The sequence below is a fragment of the Lagenorhynchus albirostris genome, chromosome 16 (assembly GCF_949774975.1).
Source record: "Lagenorhynchus albirostris chromosome 16, mLagAlb1.1, whole genome shotgun sequence".
NCBI classification, from domain to species: Eukaryota; Metazoa; Chordata; class Mammalia; order Artiodactyla; family Delphinidae; genus Lagenorhynchus; species Lagenorhynchus albirostris.
Window position 1 is genome coordinate 51907066 of NC_083110.1, and position 20078 is coordinate 51927143.

Sequence of the window (20078 nt, forward strand, 5' to 3'; positions counted from 1 at the left end):
CTGCGCCGGGGTTCGGGGAGGGCTCGGGCCGGGAGCTGGCGGAGAGCGGCGTGGAGGCTCTCTCTGGCGTCCGGATTGAGCTTTGATTTTTCACCGGGGGAAGAGGAACTAGGTCTGCGTTGTGTATCGGAGAAGTTGTGAGCGCGGGGAGCCAGGCTTTCTGTTCCCTTGTCCGCTGGACGGTCTACCTGCCATTCACACCTGGTTTCTGTGTTTTAAGGCCGGCGTGCTAGTGCCTTACCTACAGTTTTCCGTCTTCCGGAAAAGCAGACCACCTTCCTCGTCCCCATGTACTACAAAGAATTAGGGGCGGGTGGCGGGGCGGTGCGGTGCGTGTGTACGGGTGCGGTTGTGAAAGAGAAAGGGAAGTCATTTTGGAGAGCTATTTGCGTGGAGTCTAAACCCATTAAAGTAGTTTGGGAATTCTTGAAAGTAGAGGTGGTTATGTTTCATAGCCTTTAACAGCTTGTTTCAGTGGCCTGTATTAAAATGCCGTCAGTTTGGTGTTTAGAATTTGATCCTGGCCTTTAAGCCAAATTACTATGGCGCTTTATGTAGAAAATCCCTCTTTCCTTTTATCAGATTGGCCTCTACCTTTTTAAAGCATCTTCTTTTTAATTTTTTATGGTGTTGTATATGTGATTTGACCTGCTATTCTTGAAATTAAATTACAGTGCTGGACACTGCAGGGTTCAGAGTGGGACTTTGATAGGGATAAATATGTCGTTAGAAAATACTCATTTTAATGTACATTAATGAAAAAGCAATTTCTTTTGGGTCACATTTTGACACGCTTATTTTTTTTTAAGTCTCTAGGAAAACAGGAAAGTATTCCCAACTTGTAAAACTCTCCCTTTCAAAGTTCTTTCTCCTTTCTCTTGTGTTTTTGTTCCCTTTTTAGGGATCTTGACAAAACCAGAAGTAAACGAAATAAGGAATGCGACTCAAGTTTTAGAGGATTATACAGTTAGTGTGCATATTTGTAGACACACAGGCACAGTTTTCTGATTAATATTTCTTACTCCTTTTTCTACGTTATTAACTTCTTTTTCCTGCTTGTATAAATTTACGAATAAATTATGAAGTTGTTTAAGTCAAGATTGGGAAATCCTAATTATGTGTTACTCGTAGGACAACATATATAGTAGTGAGATCTGTATTTGTGTCTACAATTGCAAAGATATACTTAAAGCTTGTAGTGGCAATATTTTAACTGCACTTAAGGGGGCTTTCCTGGTGGTGCAGTGGTTAGGAATCCGCCTGCCAATGTGGGGGACACAGGTTCGAGCCCTGGCCGGGGGAGAATCCCACATGACGCGGAGCAGTGAAGCCAATGCGCCACAACTACCAAGTCTGCACTCTAGAGCCCGCCAGCCACAACTACTGAGCCTGTGTGCCACAACTACTGAAGCCCGCATGCCTAGAGCCTGTGTTCTGCAACAAGAGAAGCCACCACAATGAGAAGCCCGCACACCATAATGAAGACCAAACGCAGCCAAAAATAATAAATAAATAAATAAAACTGCCTGACAGCTGACATAAAAACATGACCAATAAGCACCCAAAAGTTCCACAAGGTTACAAGTAAAAAAACTTAACACACCTTAAGTGCTTTTTAATTAATTAATTTATTTATTTATTTTTGGCTGCGTTGGGTCTTTGTTACTGTGCGGGGGCTTTCTCTAGTTGCCGTGAGCAGGGACTGCTCTTTGTTGAGGTGCATGGGCTTCTCATTGCGGTGGCTTCTCTGGCTGTGGAGCACGGGCTCTAGGCACACAGGCTTCAGTAGTTGTGGCTCACGGGCTGTAGAGCGCAGGCTAAGTAGTTGTGGCGCACGGACTTAGTTGCTCCGCGGCATGTGGGATCTTCCCAGACCAGGGCTCGAACCCTTGTCCCCTGCAATGGCAGGCGGATTCTTAGCCACTGTGCCACCAGGGAAGCCCTGTCAGGCAGTTTTACACCTGAAAGGGGCTGTGGAGAGCACTAATTCAACCAGTATACCCAGAGTACTTGCTTGGTCCCTGACTTGGAGGTGGAGTGCAGGCTAGTGGGGATTAAGTTTGAAGACAGATACATTATATATGTATTGCAATATTCAAATAATAACAAGGCAAATCTGTTATAAGAGGCTTTCATATTATTGACAGTAGGCAGGAATTTTTATATAATTTAGAACATTTCTTTAACCTGTAGACTAATAGGACTTTAATTAGCATGGTAGTTGACATTCATATGATATACTTTTCACGTGTAGCAGAGCACTGGGTAGGAAATCAGTAAATTTAGGTCCCCTGAAGTTAATTTCTGTAAGCTTCATTTTTGAGATCTGAATGTCAAGATTCTAAGCATGGGGCTTCCCTGGTGGCGCAGTGGTTGAGAGTCCGCCTGCTGATGAAGGGGATGCGGGTTCGTGCCCCGGTCCGGGAAGATCCCATATGCCGCGGAGCGATGGGACCTGTGAGCCATGGCTGCTGAGCCTGCACATCCGGAGCCTGTGCTCCGCGACGGGAGAGGCCACATTGGTGAGAGGCCCGTGTACCGCAAAAAAAAAAAAAAAAAAAAAAAAAAGATTCTAAGCATCATTGCTTGCTTCATTTAACATTCTTGGGAAAGAGCAGAATCAGACAGAGGCATAATTTTTCTCTTAGCATTTAGTCAAAGCCTTAACTGGATTCTGAACACCTTAAAGGCAGAGACTGTGATGTTTATTTCTGAATCTACAGTACCTAGCGCTAGTATGAAGAATCCCATTCAGATTGTGTTGAAGTGACAACTTGCACAGATTCTCTGTTTTTACTCCTCTCTAGGTAGTGTAATTTTGAACAAATCGTCCATCGCCGAAGAGAATAATCAGAAATTTCCCTTATCCCTACAACCTAAGAGTGGTTTTTCTTCCTGTGCACAGTTGTGATTCTCAATTCTGAAACCCAGATGAGGCCTTCCTTTGGGGATATCTTGTTCTAGGATGTATTCCTGTTCTTGGTGCAGCCCCTTCCCTCACTTCATTTTTTGGTGAGGAATCTCACTGTCTAAAGAGAGGAGTTTAGTTAGCTAATAGCAGAGCTGGGATTGGGAACCAGGATTTCTGATTTTCAGTCCAGGAATTTGATTATAACTTCTGTTTACCTGTGACTCTTTTCCTTCCCGCCTGATTATCTCCATCATTCCCTTCTCCTTTCCACTTCCTCTCTTTCTCTTAACTGGGCAAAAAATTTATAACAGAAATAGTTTGAAAGAATAGTTTCATGTTTGTTTTAACCTTTTACAAGTAAAGAGAGGGGACCATTTTATAGCAGCATATCTATTACTACAAAAATATGTTCAATCAAGACACATCATTGACAGGGGCTTCATTGAGTAGGGTAGAAATCATGTAGGAGAAAAAGGCATTTGGTCCAGGATGGGACAGCTCTCATCATCTCCTGCTTGCCCTCCCTTCTAGATGAGGTGAGTTCTATTTCAGTCCCTGTTGGGGGCTTGCCCTAGCTTCACACGGGCATCTCTCTGTGTTTATGGTGACTTGATTACGGGAGGCCTAGAAGTAACATTCCTTTAGATCCTTAGCCCTTTCCTGTCTATAAAAGTTTTGAAATGCTAGGTGAGTACCACTACTGCCACTATCACCAACTTAGCAGTGAGAAGAAGATGAAAGCTTAAAAGCAAATCTCTTGTGTTTTCAGGCTAGCCTTCGTTTCTCAAGGATCTGTTTATTACTCTGTTTTGAAAGTGAAGTAGCTTTAAACCGTTTTTATCTGTCCTTTAAGCAAATTCATGTCTTAATTGTTTTCAGACTAGAGTGGTTTATTCTTTAAGTCGATACACTCTTAATAGGTGTATTTTTAAAAACCTTTTAAATAAATAGATTGGGAGTTTGGGATTGATAAGTACACACTGCTATATTTAAAATAGATAACGAAGGACCTACTGTATAGCATAGGGAAATCTGCTGAATATTCTGTAGTAACCTAAATGGGAAAAGAATTTGAAAAAGGGTAGCTACATGTATGTGTATAACTAAATCACTTTGCTGTACCTGAAACTAACACAACATTGTTAATCAACTATATTCTAATATAAAATAAAATTTTTTTAAAGGCTGTTTAATACTTTTGAGGCTTGTTTGGATTGCACTGGCAGTTACTGTTGTTTAGAAACACGCAAGTATCTATCTGTGTCTCCTGGTAGTGTTGATAGTTTTTTACAAAATTTTCAAGATGAATCATAAGAATTCAGTGACTTAAAAGGGCATAGCTAAGGTAGGGGAAAAAATACCGAAGGTTTTTTTTCTTTTATCTGAAAAGATAGACTTTATAGATTGTGGAATCTATATAGACCTTTATAGATTGATTTTATAGATTCTGGGACATAGAGATTCATGTAGCTTTCCCGGTAATTATCGACTCTGAAACTTCCTAAACATTGTTGCACAAAATTATTTTCACGGAGCTCTTTTTATTATGAGTAGCTGAACAGGGAAGACTAGAAAGGCTCATTTAGTGATTTCTTTTCATATGTAGGCAGTCCCAATCTCCCCAATATGAAAATTGTTGAGAATATACTTTTTGTTATTGAGAATAAAAACTTTCTAACAGTTATAATTTTTCTTAATTTAAGCTTCTCAGAAACTATGAAATTTTCTCTCCTACTCAGAATTTAGTTGGTGAACACTAGTTGATGAAATCATTATTCACCTGACTGAGCCATCATTGACCTCCGTCAGATAGGGCTCCTTTATTTGTTTAACTACAGTTTTAAGACCAGTTTCTCAAAAACTCCCTTCTTTAACATCTCAATAAAGAAAAGGCAAAATATCAAACTTCTGATAAGTTTTAAGAGATTTTTATAGCTCCCCAGAACAAGCAGTTCTTTAAAACAGGTGTGGTATGATTATAAGGAGAATGAAGAAATATCTTGCTGTAAACATTAAATTTTTGTTACTACAAGAGATTGTAAAAATAAAGGCTAAAGTATTTGTCTCACTAATGAAACTCTCTTGGACATTACTTATATATTAATATCTGTATATTAATATAATTACAGTGTTTAAAATTTTAGAAAAGCTGGAAAGAATGTGTAATCATTTGCTCTAGAATAAAAATAAGGGTCCTTTAGTGTTGTGAAGCTACCCATTATAATATTACTAGATTGAGGAGCTAATGGCTGAAGAGACTTTTGTATCTTTCCCGTTTCTGACCCTTTTTCCCCTCTCAGATCCAGTATTTTCTTAAAGAAACCAACCAACCGCAAAACCCTAGATATCTATACTAAACAATTGGAAATCCAGCATTGGTTCAAGGACTTCATGGTTAGAGATGTGATCATCTGAATATAAATTAGCTAGAAAGTACTAGGAAACTCCAATTTTGGGGGACTAAGGTAGTTTTAATCGCCCAAATATATTATTTTGCTTTTTGTTTTTGTTTTTAATTAATTAATTTATTTTTGACTGTTTTGGGTCTTCATTGCTGCGTGCAGGCTTTCTCTAGTTGTGGCGAGTGGGGGCTACTCTTCGTTGCGGTGTGCGGGCTTCTCATTGCGGTGGCTTCTTGTTGCGGAGCACGGGCTCTAGGCGCGCAGGCTCAGTAGTTGTGGCACACGGGCTTAGCTGCTTTGCGGCACGTGAGATCTTCCCAGACCAGGGCTCGAACCCGTGTCCCATGCATTGGCAGGCGGATTCTTAACCACTGCGCCACCAGGGAAGTCCCCAAACATATTATTTTGAAGTGCTAAACTAAATTAACATTTTAACACTAAGCCCCAATAAGCAAAGCAGGCTATTGTTTGAATGTTAACTTGGAGTTAACTTGTTTGGTAGAAATTTTCTGAACTGTTCAAAATGGGCATAGAGATTTACTTTTCATTTTTTAAAATATTTTTTGTTTAAGAATAGTTTTATATTTATGGAAAAGTTGCAACAGTTCTTCAGGTGATCTAGAGCAATGGTTTTTAAAGCTTTTCAGTTCAGACTATTTGGAGCAACATTTACTAGATTTAACAACCAGTACCTATTTGTTATAAGTTTTTTTGTCGTTTTTTTTTTTTTTTTTTTTTTTTTTTTTGCTGTACGCGGGCCTCTCACTGTTGTGGCCTCTCCCGTTGCGGAGCACAGGCTCCGGACGCGCAGGCTCAGCGGCCATGGCTCACGGGCCCAGCCTCTCCGCGGCATGTGGGATCTTCCCGGATCGGGGCACAAACCCGTGTCCCCTAGCATCGGCAGGCGGACTCTCAACCACTGCGCCACCAGGGAAACCCTATAAGGTTTTTTTTAGATTCTTGAAATATTCCTGTGACCTAACGGGTAAGGTTTATTTTTTTATTTTATACTCATTTGCCCAGAGTCAGATAGTTAATGAATTAAAAAAAATCAGTAACTAGACATAGATATGATTGCTAGGGTTTGGAGCTAAAACATTGATTTCTGTGAATTATAAGAAGTTTATGGGACTTCCCTGGTGGCGCAGTGGTTGGGAGTTCGCCTGCCGATGCAGGGGACACGGGTTCGTGCCCCGGTCTGGGAGGATCCCACATGCCGCAGAGCGGCTGGGCCCGTGAGCCATGACCGCTGAGCCTGCGCGTCCGGAGCCTGTGCTCCGCAACGGGAGAGGCCACAACAGTGAGAGGCCCGCGTACAGCAAAAAAAAAAAAAAAAAGTTTATGAACAAAAACATAGCTTTTGGTGTAGTGAAAATACTATTGTCTTGAGAAATAAGAAACTTGGCTTTTGTCCTAGGTAGTGTCTTTTCTTCTACCATTAAATAATTGTGTGATCTTGGGCAAATCATTAAATTTTTAGACTTCAGTTTACCCATCTGTGAAATTAGGAGATTCAGAGTCCCTTTCAGCTCCAATACGCTGTGATATTGCACAGTTCTCTTGTACTCACTGTTGTAGACCTCAAATATTTGTTGGCTAAATACTACAAATGTGAACCAAGTTAAAGAGGATGCTTAAAAAAACAGCTTGTTTTTTCATCTGTAAAATGAGAAGGTTGCCAGAGATAGAAATATCCCCTTCAACTCTAAATTCTACCTTGAACATTTTCTTCGATAACGGTCTAACTCTGCCTCAGAGTAATCATGCTAAACATCAGTGATCTTTGTTTAGTTTCCCATATGCAGAGAGGACAGACCAGCAGCTCTCATTTTTTTTCTTAAGAAAATACTAGATTTTTTTTCTTTAAAATTTCTTTGGAGTAGGAATAGGGTAATAAGTAAATTCTAGTTAATCAATGAACTGGAATTTGAGACTTTTAACTTCCAGACCATGAGTTATTTCTCAAAGTTTGCCGGTGTTCCACTTGGGAGAACTGTTCCTAGCCTTTGTTGTACTTCAGAATCACCTAAAAGCACATTAAAAAAAAATTGGATTCTCCAGAATCCACAACCCCTACTTAGTTGGACTCAGGGGACTTGCTTTTGGCAGGTGGCATCTTCAAACTGTAGGATATAATGTAGTGGTTAAAGATGCGGGTTGTGTGGGCTTCCCTGGTGGCACAGTGGTTGAGAGTCCGCCTGCTGATGCAGGGGACGCGGGTTCGTGCCCTGGTCCAGGAGGATCCCACATGCTGCGGAGCGGCTGGGCCCATGAGCCACAGCCGCTGAGCCTGCGCGTCCGGAGCCTGTGCTCCACAACGGGAGAGGCCACAACTGTGAGAGGCCCGCGTACCGCGAAAAAAAAAAGAAGATGCTGGTTGTGGAGTTGGACTGCCTGGCTTTGAATAAGCTTACTAGCTGTGTAATTATGGACAAGTTACTTGACCTCTCTGGACCTTAGGCAACTCATCCATAAAATGGGGGTAATAGTGATACCTATCTCATGGGATTGTCATGAGGGTTAAATGAGATAATATACTAAGCGCCTTGTATTTATTATTTGGTATATAGTGAGGATTCAAATGTTATTCATACCACAGAAGACCTCCACAGTCCCTTCCCCAACTTCATCACTGAAATCAACTGGTTGAAAGAAAGGGAGAGACTGGAATGAATTTTTTCTGTACTCCCAGAAGAAACATTGCACAGTTGCTGTAGCAGATTTTTAAATAATTTGTATTGGGATTGGATGGGTGTCAAAATGGACTCTGGTGTAGTGATATAAAATTTCCAGAAGTAGTGAAGCTTTGCCTAAAAAGCAGATCTGAGAAGAAACTGAAAGGAGGGAATGTTGAGAAAGATTAAAATGTTTGCATCTTTTATTGTTTTAAGGAACTTTTACGACAGGCAGAAACAACTTTGTAAGTTTAAATTCATGAAATGTTTAATTTGGCTTACTCATACATTTCATACTTAGTATTTTGTGGTAGGAAAGCTTTGAGGAAAAGTGAAGACATTTGGAGATTTTGAGGTGATACAGCTGTTACCCATCAATGAATGTATTATTCAGAAAGGGAAAGCCAATCCTTTCTGAGGTGGCTTATTTATTCCTAGGAACCCTGTTAGCTACACTAAACGTTGTCCCCAGGGTGTGGTGGTTGCTAGTTGCTTAGACCCTAGGACAGTAATCATTAAACGTTAGTGCTTAAAATCACCTGTGGTGTGGGGCTGTGGGGAGTTAAGAATGCACATTCCTTGAGCCCCCTTTTTGATTTAGTAGGTCTTGGGTGGGGCCTGGTACGAATCCAGGTATTTAACAGAGATTCTCAAGTGATTCTGATGCAGGTGGTTCCCACACTAGAATTAATGAAATACATTTGACCCTGGAAAAACAGGGGTTTGAACTGCGTGGGTCCACTTATATGTGGATTTTTTTCAATAGTAAATACTACAGTCTTACACTGTCTTCTGTTAATTGAATCCCTGGATGCAGAACCACAGGTAAGGAGGGCAGACTGTAAAATTATACTGGGATTTTTGTCTGTGTGGAAGGTAGGTCCCCATAGTCCCTGCGTTGTTCAAGTGTCAGCTGAAATTATCGATAGGCCGGTCTCCTCAGGTAATAACTGAAAGAAGGTACAACATAACATTTATAGTTTAGATTGCTGTATTGATTTAAAATTGGGTCATGTTTAGGTACTATGTAATTGATGAGTATAAATAGAGATATAGTAGAGAACAGGTATAAAAACAAATGTAGGGGCTTCCTTGGTGGCGCAGTGGTTGAGAATCTGCCTGCCAGTGCAGGGGACATGGGTTCGAGTCCTGGTCTGGGAGGATCCCACACGCCGCAGAGCAACTAGGCCCGTGAGCCACAACTACTGAGCCTGCGTGTCTGGAGCCTGTGCCCTGCAACAAGAGAGGCCGTGACAGTGAAAGGCCCGCGCACCGCGATGAAGAGTGGCCCCCGCTTGCCGCAACTAGAGAAAGCCCTTGCACAGAAACGAAGACCCAACACAGCCAAAAAATTAATTAATTAATAATTTTTAAAAAACAAATATAGAAGTATTTTGCTAACTTTCACTAGGTTAAGAAACTGTCTCTACCTAATTAAATCTTATTTTCCTCTTTATTAGTGGGAAAGGTCTTTTGCTTTCATTTTATGTAGTTTAGATAGCCATGCTTACATGTTCTGTGAAAAACTTTAACTCACAAAACCTTACTCAGGTCTCTTCAACATGGAGTCATAACTTTACTTCTCCTTATTTATAGTTTATCAAAAAGGGTATTAATTTCCTGTCTTCCTGCTGGGTAGTTGTAATTCTTCTCCATGCCTTTAAGAAAAACTCCTGCATGTTGTACATGGCTTATTCCCCTCCAGAATTTGCTGCTTCAGCCTTTCTTGCACTTCTTATTTCTGTGGCCAAAACAAGAAAGAGATGAAAAACCATGTGACTGTCTGGGTTTTCAGCAGGCTCTTTCCTGCAATTAAGAGAAGTTTACCTAGGAAACCAAGCTATAAGTTACGTTCCTACTTAGAGCTAGTTTGAGAGTAAACTTGGTCATGCGTTTAATTTACCTTTGAATTTTGCTTTTCAGTTTCTTTTTAATATGAATTTTACTTTGGGATACATTTCTTGGTTAAAAAATATTTCCTTCTGCCCGTCTCTAACCTCACACAGATTAAAACATTTTAAGTTTGGAACTGAACATGATAGTTTTGAAATCAAATTCTGTGCTGTGTTCTCATATTTTCCCCAATACTGTAATATACAACTACCCGTCATACACTGGGCATTATTTAGAATTTCCAAATCTGGTTTTCATCTAGACTGTTTGTAGTCATTTTCTAGTCAAGGACGGGAAATACTTTTCTGTGCTGTCCCAGGGAAAAGTTATTCAAAGACTATAACAGTTTATTGGTTTTTGTTGTCATTATTAGAAAAACATAAAATGCTCACATTACCTGCTTTCTAAAAGCAGGACAGGGAATATAAAATAAAACTAAAGATAAATACTTTGTTTCTATACTATTCCAGTTAAGGTGGTAAGAAAGAAGATAAAATTGGGAGGGTGTGGAGGTTCTGTTAGAGAGAGACTGTTAGAGAATGAGTTTGAAGAGGTTTGTATAGAGAAAAATTGCTGGAGAGAATAAATGTTAGCTGGAAGTTAGCTCTGTACTTTGGCCTGTGGGCTTCAGAGTATTGGCACAGATTATTTACATATTTATTTTTCTATTCTGCTTACTTCAATGCCTTTGTGGCAAAGTTTCTGGCAACTTCTTAAAGATAGCTGCTGTGCCTCTTCTTCTTAACTTCCCTAATATCCCCATCCCCTCATGGCTTCTTAACAGGTTATATCCTGCAACAGAAATATTTTTTAATGACAGGTTGTGTATATCAGGTTTAATTTAGACTTTAAAAGTTTAGGTTGTTAGTATGATAGATTCATGTATTAAAAAGTGCATGTATCAAAGTGTAAGATAAATGCAATATACAATTTTACAGAATGTATTCTTACTTGAGTTCAAGTGCTAAAAGGCAAACTTCTCCTACAAGCACCATGGTAAATCTAGTAAACAATTTAAATCTCTCACCCATGAGAAGAAAATTGTTCATTATCAGGAAGATATATTGTGTAGAAATTTAAGTTTTGAAGTAAGTTATTAAAGTTTTAAATCGGTAAAAGGTCTCAATTGAATAAGTAGTTTCTGTGTTTTTGAAAAGTGATAAAATTTAAGTTGCTTTTTTGCTTACATGGTCCTTGACACTCCTCACCCCACCCCTGCTGAATTGACTTTTTAACTTCATTGGTACTACCTAAAATTAGTACCAATGGGGGTTGGGTGTTGTTTGGAAAACAAAAGGTTTGTTGTGATTCTTAATTGGGTGTTGAGCACCAAAATTTGTTATCTAAAGACTAATAAAATAAAGCTTTTGGGGCTTCCCTGGTGGTGCAGTGGTTGAGAGTCCTCCTGCTGAGGCAGGGGACACGGGTTCGTGCCGCGGTCCGGGAAGATCCCACATGCCGCGAAGCGGCTAGGCCCGTGAGCCATGGCCGCTGAGCCTGCGCGTCCGGAGTCTGTGCTCCGCAATGGGAGAGGCCACAACAGTGAGAGGCCCGCATACCGCAATAAATAAATAAATAAATAATTTTTTAGAAAATAAAGCTTTTGATAGACAATTATTATATAGGGTAACCAGCACAATAACTGCACATATAACTAGAGGGTGATGTCCATCTTTGTGATATACTTCCAGAAGCACATTAATGCTGTCGAGAATACAGTACTAGGACAGGGATTAACTTTCAAAATTGGTTATACTAATAAAATAACTGAGAATTATACTGCATGAAGAAAAAATTTTAGAAGGTAACCACTATAAAATGTTCTTGATTAAAATAATAACTAGCTATACATTGTAATGAGGAGGTAAGATTGTTTTGCTCTTGTATGAGGCCACCAAAATCTTTTGATTTAGTTGTCCATTTGATGGAAACGTCATAACACCCAATGGAAAAAAAGACAGTTACCTTGGTCAGGAGAGGTATTTCAACTATGCTGCTGAAGATAGGTTCTATCATGTATACCTTCAATTCAGGAAGTACTTCTAGGTGGTCAGAGGAGCACAAAGTCAACAAAACAAAAATAACAACAACAACCCTAGCGCTAAGTGTCTGCCTCTTTATTGTTAGAGAGTTTAGGCACCTAATAGATGTGGTTTAGCCTCTGCTTCAATTTTTTCACTAACAAGGAGCTCAGTTTCCTCAATGCAGCCTATTGAGGGTATTAATTGTTAGAAGGTTCTTTATGTCAAAGCACAGTGTATCTCTTTGTAATGTTCCTGGTCCTAATTTGCCCTTTAAAGCCACAAAGAACAAGTCAGTTCTTTTACATAATTACAATTCATAAGATTACTACTGAATCTTTTTTTTGTTTTTGGATACTCCCAGCTAAGCATATACAATTCTTATGAGTTAGTTTACGATTTTCTTACCATTTATTCTTTCAACAGATGCTATTGAGCCCCATTTTTTAATACATATATATATGTGTGTGTGTATATATATATATGAGACATTAAGGAAATTAGATTAAAAATATTTTATTAACAAACTTAAGATGGGAGAGTCATATAAATCAGTACTTACCATATTACCTGATTAGTGTTATAAAAGAAAATGCAAAGGTACATTAGCAGCACTGAAGAAGGAGTGATTAACTTTGGGATGAGATGTTAGGGAACTCTTCACAGTAGATGAGACATGAATGCTTGGTTTTTTGTTGTTGTTTTTTTAATACCAATGAGGAGGGTTTGGATCGGAATGAGGGTGAAGCCAGTACAGGTATACAACAGCATAGGCAGAATTATACATGAAATAGCACAGCACTTTTGGAACTGTAGAGACTTATTAGTATGACCTCACCTTAGGGCAGGTGAGGTAGAGTGTCAAAAACCGAGGCACAAAGGTTGGGTCTAAATTATGAGGGAGTTTATGTGACAGAACTAAGCATTTTGAATAGATTCTGTGAGAGTTGGCAGTCCATAGGACCTTTGATGGGTTTTTAAAGCAAGGGCAACATGCTTAGGATTGCATTTTAGAGCAGTGACTCTTGTAGCAGTGTAGCAGATGTTTTGGGACTTGAGAAACTGGGGCTTGGATACATTTGTGGTAGTTTACCTGTACTTGTCAGGCTCTTTATTAAAGTGTGATATCCAGATTATTCATGTAAACTACATTAAATTCAGTCCCTGTCAGAAGGGGTAGCTAACAGATTCAGTGACATATGCTTATACCAGTAGCTTTTTTGTGAAGCTTTAATGAAGGTAAACTTTGAATCTGATTTTTGTTTCTGAGGGAAGTGGGATGATACGAAAATGGAGAGTGATGTGAAAAATTATGTCTACCATGTTTTGTAAGGAATTTGATGAGGGGAGAAAAGAGCCAGAATAGTTCTTAGGCCAGTTTTTCCCCCCCTAATTCAAGTTGATTTACAGTATTATACTAATTTCAGGTGTACAACATAGATTGTACTCCATTTAAAGTTACTATAGGGCTTCGCTGGTGGTGCAGTGGTTAAGAATCCACCTGCCAATGCAGGAGACACGGGTTCGAGCCCTGGTCCGGGAAGATCCCACATGCCGCGGAGTAACTAAGCCCATGCGCCACAACTACTGAGCCTGAGCTCTAGAGCCCGCGAGCCACAACTACTGAGCCCGTGTGCGACAACTACTGAAGCCCGTGCGCCTAGAGCCCGTGCTCCGCAACAAGAGAAGCCACTGCAATGAGAAGCCCGCGCACCGCAAGGAAGAGCAGCCCCCTCTCGCCACAACTAAAGAAAGCCCACACGCAGCAACCAGGACCCAACACAGCCAAAAATAGATAAATACATTTATAAAAAATAAAGTTATTAATATTGGCTATATTCTCTGTACTGTACACTACATACTTGTATCTTATTTATTTTATACCTAGTAGTTTGTAGTTGTTGCGGAGCAGAAGGGAAACGATTTCAGAGAAAACCCTGAGAGAATAAAGTGGTAAAATCAAGTCTGTATGTCCAATGCACAAGTTCTATACATTGCTTCATAAAAGTGGATGGAGGAAGTATACCCATCACCCATTTTTGAGGATTGAGTGAGGTAAAGACAAAGTATTGAGACTTCCATAATTACTTGTATGTATGTGTCTTTTCTACTAAGATGCAAACTCTCTGCAGATATGAAACGTCTTTTTTGCTCTTTTGTCTTTGCAAAGAGACATAGAGCCATATATATGAACCATATATATGGAGCCATATATAGGAACACAAAGATTTATTGGATTAAAAACTTTTTAAAAAGTGCGAGAACTTACATAGTCAAATGATTGGAACCTTTGGAGTGATCACTCTGGGAGTAATAGTATCATTTCTCAAAGTATTTTTGGTATCTTTCTCTGAGGGATGTTTCTGTAGGAGAGAAATCAGTTGGGCCAACGTAAGATAGGACTGAAGAATTGAACGTTGGAGGGGAGTCATAGCTGAAATACATTAGGAAGCCAACTAAGCAAGTTCACTTGTATGTTAACTATAGTAAGTACTCTAATATTCTAGATGTAATAGATTCATGCCCAGGCAAATTATTTAGACACATAATGTGTAAATAGTTGAGGTTAGTGTAAACAAGCATAAATGATTTCACCTCTGGTACTCTTCTGAAGGATTAAATAAAGTCAGTGACTTGGCGGTCTGTCACCCTTGAATTTGGTCATCTTTGAGTAGACACAGCTGTATCAATTTTGGTGAAGCCTACAACTCTTTTTAACAAGGTGTTTGCAAAACAGTCCATATTTAAAGGACTGACTTATATAGGTTGTGATAAAATCCATAATACAGCATCTGTAACCGACAATGTTATAATGTAAAAGAAATGTTGAACTTTGTAAGTATTGCCTTAATGCCATTGACAGTTTTGAAGTATACTTTTTCCACTTGTGAAGTAAAATATTTTCTTTTGCTTTTATAATTAATGAAACAAATTATGTATTTTCTCCTATTCTATGGCTTGTCTTTATACTTTCTTAATAGTGTCATTTGATGCACAAAAGTAGAAATGTTTTGGGTTTTTTTAACATCTTTATTGGAGTATAATTGCTTTACATTGTTGTGTTAGTTGCTGCTGTATAACAAAGTGAGTCAGCTATATGTATACATATATCCCCATATTAGAAATGTTTTAAATTTGGTATATTACAGTTCTAAGTATGTGTTACCAACTTAGTTTTTACTGTAAAAGGTAAGATGTATATGCGGCTATGCAGAGCATAGAGGCAAGAAAGTAGGGAATGTGTGAAAAAGAGTACAGTTTGGCTAATATGTTAGAGTTAATTAGTTTTAAGGAACAGAAGCCAACTTAAGCTACCTTAAGTGGAGAAGGGTTTATTGTAGGCATGTAGTAGGCATCTTGTGCACATTCTGAAGATAGAAAATAAAGTATACCCGGGCTACAGAGTACCTGGAATAATGGTTTCTCTCACTTTCGGGGGATGCTTGGTTTTTCTCATCTCTATTCTGCCTCTTAGCTGTTTAATGCATGGTTTCTACCTGCAAAAGCCCTATACAGCTGTCCCAACTGTACATGATTTATCAGTTCAAGCATTTACCGTCATTTGACTTGATCTCTAAGTCTTCTGTTTAAAAATCCTGGGAATCTGATTGTCTCAGCCTACATATGAATTTGTCCATGTTTTATCAGCAGTCCAATTTAATCAGTACTGACTGAGGGTCAAGACCATGAGATGCAAATATGGCCACTTTGGGCTACTGCTTCAGTCAGGATTGGAGCAAAGGCACTGTCGAAGTGGGGAGTGGGTTGCAGGTATGCTAAAGCCACATGTATTTCTCCTAGTTGTAAAAAGGGTAGTAGGAAATAATGTTGGAAAAATAATTTGGGTCCAAATTGTAAAGAGTCTTTAATGCTAGGATAAAAAATTAAAACTTTTCCATAGATATTAGAGAGGTTTAAGGATTTGGGGGCAAGAAATGAAATGCTTTATTCTTTTCTGCTTGTGCTTTGAAGTTTATTCTAGCCAGAATGAGATACGTGTCATTCTCCTCCTCTAATTTTCTCTTTGTCTGAATCCTCCCTTGTTCATTCAACAAGCATATTTGAGCACAGACTGTATAGCAGGAAAAGAAGGAGCTAGAATAAAGCCTTTCTGGTAAAGCCAGTGATGATCACATTGCAAACATAAATGCTTACGATGTTGATACTAGCAGGGAGCATGAGATGACAGAAGCAGTATTTATTCCTCTGGCACTGAATCTGGCTTGTAAGTCCATCTTCAGGCTCATTTCAGTGCTTTACAGAGGTTACCAGTGGAGGGAGGGGTAACGACAAAGAGCTAACATGATGGAGTTTTTTCGGGGTGATGCAAGTGTTCATTAACTCGACTGTGGTGGTAGTTACACAAATCTATACATGTGGTAAAACTTGTAGGACTGTATGCCAAAATAAAGACAGCCAATTTTTATTGTGTTAGTTTAAAACATAAAAATTTACTGAGTGTTTAAATACCTTATATGCGGGGTACTGTGAAAGTTATACAAATCCTCTTCTCAATGCACTTATAGTTTAAAAGTAGCATTCAGATCACTATTTAAGGTAGAAAGTAAAAAGTATAAGGAGAGAATGATTTATAGAAGAAATGGCTTATGGTGAGAAAGGTTCATAGAAATAATAGCTCCCCAGACTGCACTCTTCCATTAGACTAGTGTTATAGACTGAATGTTTGTGTCCCCCCTAAAATTCATATGTTGAAACCTGATCCCCAGTGTGATACTATTTGGAGGTGGAGCCTTTGGCAGGTGCTTAGGTCATGAGTGTGGAGACCTCATGAATGGGATTAGTGCCCTTATAAAAGAGGCCCAGAGAGCTCTCTTGTGCCTTCTGCCATGTGAGGACACAGTGAAAAACTACAGTCTGTGAACCAGGAAGCCATCTCTCAGCAGACACTGAATCTGCCAGTGCCTTGATCTTAAACTTCCCCAGCCTCCATAACTGTGAGAAAGAAGTTTCTTTTGTTTATAAACCACCAAATCTATGTTTTGTTGTTGTTGTTGTTGTTATAGCAGCCATAAAGGGATAAGACATCTAATTTGAGGACAGCAGTTCTTTTTTTCTCTGTAGCCCCCAAATTAGCAGACTTTCATTAATGTGTGCAAGCACAGCACTAGGATACAATGGTGAACAGAGAGCTCACACAGTCTAATGCAGAAAATGACAACTAGATAAATTTTCAAAATCGTTTTGGCTATTCTACTTCCTTTGCCTTGCTACATCAATTTTAGAATCAGCTTATCTATATTTACAGATAATCTTTGTTAATTAACTTGGGGAGAATTAACATCTTTACTATGTTGAATCTTCCATACCTGGAACACAGTATATTTCTCTGTTTATAATTTTGGTCTTTTTTAATTTCCTTTATCAGAGTTTTGTAGCTTTCAGCATACACATCCTGATCATGTTTTCTTAGATTCATATCTAAATATTTAATATTTTTTGGAGCTATTGTAAATAATATATTTTTTTAAATTTCAGTTTCTAATTATTCACTGCTAGTACTATATAGAAATACGACTGATTTTTGTTTTCCTTATACCCTGTAACCCTGGTAAACTTAGTTCTAGCTCTGGGAGCTTTTCTATGGATTCCATGGGATTGATTATGTAGACAATAGTGTTGTCTGCAAATAGCAAAATTTTAATTTTTCCCTTTCCAATCTGAAACACTTACTTTTCTTCCCTTACTGTACTGGCTAGGATTTTCATTATGATTTTGAGGGGAGTGATGAGAGCAGACATTCTTACCTTGTTTCCAATCTTCAACACATTTGGTCTTTCACATTTAAGTATGATGTTGGCTGTAGGTTATTGTTGTAGATGCCCTTAACTAGGCCAGAGAACTTCTATTCCTAGCTTTCTGTTTATTTATTTTAATCAAGAATGGATTTAGGGTATTATTAAATGCATAAGTTGATAGGATCATGTGTTTTTTCTTCTTTAGACTGTTAAGATGGTGAATTACATTGATTGACTTTTTTTTTAAACATCTTTATTGGAGTATAATTGTTTTACAGTGGTGTGTTCATTGATTGACTTTTTTTGTAATTTTTTTAACATCTTTATTGGAGTATAATTGCTTTACAATGGTGTGTTAGTTTCTACTTTATAACAAAGTGAATCAGTTATACACATACATATGTTCCCATATATCTCTTCGCTCTTGTGTCTCCCTCCCTCCCACCCTCCCTATCCCACCCCTCTACGTGGTCACAAAGCACCGAGCTGATCTCCCTGTGCTATGCGGCTGCTTCCCACTACTTATCTGTTTTACGTTTGGTAGTGTATGTATGTCCATGCCACTCTCTCACTTTGTCACAGCTTACCCTTCCCCCTCCCCATATCCTCAAGTCCATTTTCTATTAGGTCTGTGTCTTTATTCCTGTCTTACCCCTAGGTTCTTCATGACATTTTTTTTTCTTAAATTCCATATATATCTGTTAGCATACAGTATTTGTCTTTCTTTTTCTGACTTACTTCACTCTGTATGACAGACTCTAGGTCCATCCACCTCATTACAAATAGCTCAATTTCGTTTCTTTTTATGGCTAATATTCCATTGTATATGTGTGCCACATCTTCTTTATCCATTCATCCGATGATGGACACTTAGGTTGTTTCCATCTCTTGGCTATTGTAAATAGAGCTGCAATGAACATTTTGATACATGACTCTTTTTGAATTATGGTTTTCTCAGGGTATATGCCCAGTAGTGGGATTGCTGGGTCATATGGTAGTTCTATTTGTAGTTTTTTAAGGAACCTCCATACTGTTCTCCATAGTGGCTGTACCAATTCACATTCCCACCAGCAGTGCAAGAGTGTTCCCTTTTCTCCACACCGTCTCCAGCATTTATTGTTTCTAGATTTTTTTGGATGATGGCCATTCTGACTGGTGTGAGATGATATCTCATTGTAGTTTTGATTTGCATTTCCCTAATGATTAATGATGTTGAGCATTCTTTCATGTGTTTGTTGACAGTCTGTATATCTTCTTTGGAGAAATGTCTATTTAGATCTTCTGCCCATTTTTGGGTTGGGTTGTTTGTTTTTTTGTTATTGAGCTGCATGAGCTGCTTGTAAATTTTGGAGATTAATCCTTTGTCAGTTGCTTCATTTGCAAATATTTTCTCCCATTCTGAGGGTTGTCTTTTGGTCTTGTTTATGGTTTCCTTTTCCTTCCTGTGCAAAAGCTTTGCAGTTTCATTAGGTCCCATTTGTTTATTTTTATTTCCATTTCTCTAGGAGGTGGGTCAAAAGGATCTTGCTGTGATTTATGTCATAGAGTGTTCTGCCTATGTTTTCCTCTAAGAATTTGATAGTTTCTGGCCTTACATTTAGGCCTTTAATCCATTTTGAGCTTATTTTTGTGTATGGTGTTAGAGAGTGATCCAATCTCATACTTTTACATGTACCTGTCCAGTTTTCCCAGCACCACTTATTGAAGAGGCTGTCCTTTCTCCACTGTACATTCCTGCCTCCTTTATCAAAGATAAGGTGTCCATATGTGCGTGGGTTTATCTCTGGGCTTTCTATCCTGTTCCATTGATCTATATTTCTGTTTTTGTGCCAGTACCATACTGTCTTGATTACTGTAGCTTTGTAGTATAGTCTGAAGTCAGGGAGCCTGATACCTCCAGCTCCGTGTTTCATTCTCAAGATTGCTTTGGCTATTCGGGGTCTTTGGTGTTTCTATACAAATCGTGAAATTTTTTGTTCTAGTTCTGTGAAAAATGCCAGTGGTAGTTTGATAGGGATTGCATTGAATCTGTAGATTGCTTTGGGTAGTATAGTCATTTTCACTATGTTGATTCTTCCGATTCAAGAACATGGTATATCTCTCCATCTATTTGTATCATCTTTAATTTCTTTCATCAGTGTCTTATAATTTTCTGCATACAGGTCTTTTGTCTCCTTAGGTAGGTTTATTCCTAGGTATTTTATTCTTTTTGTTGCAGTGGTAAATGGGAGTGTTTTCTTTATTTCACTTTCATATTTTTCATCATTAGTTTATAGGAATGCCAGAGATTTCTGTGCATTAATTTTGTATCCTGCTACTTTACCAAATTCATTGATTAGCTCTAGTAGTTTTCTGGTAGCATCTTTAGGATTCTCTATGTAAAGTATCATGTCATCTGCAAACAGTGACAGCTTTACTTC

The 20078-nt window shown here is 38.7% G+C and overlaps 1 protein-coding gene across 1 annotated transcript in view; it reads left to right on the forward strand.

Moving 5' to 3' along the window:
• Positions 1-20078, forward strand: part of TBC1D12 (TBC1 domain family member 12) — a 95433-nt gene that overhangs the window by 1067 nt on the left and 74288 nt on the right.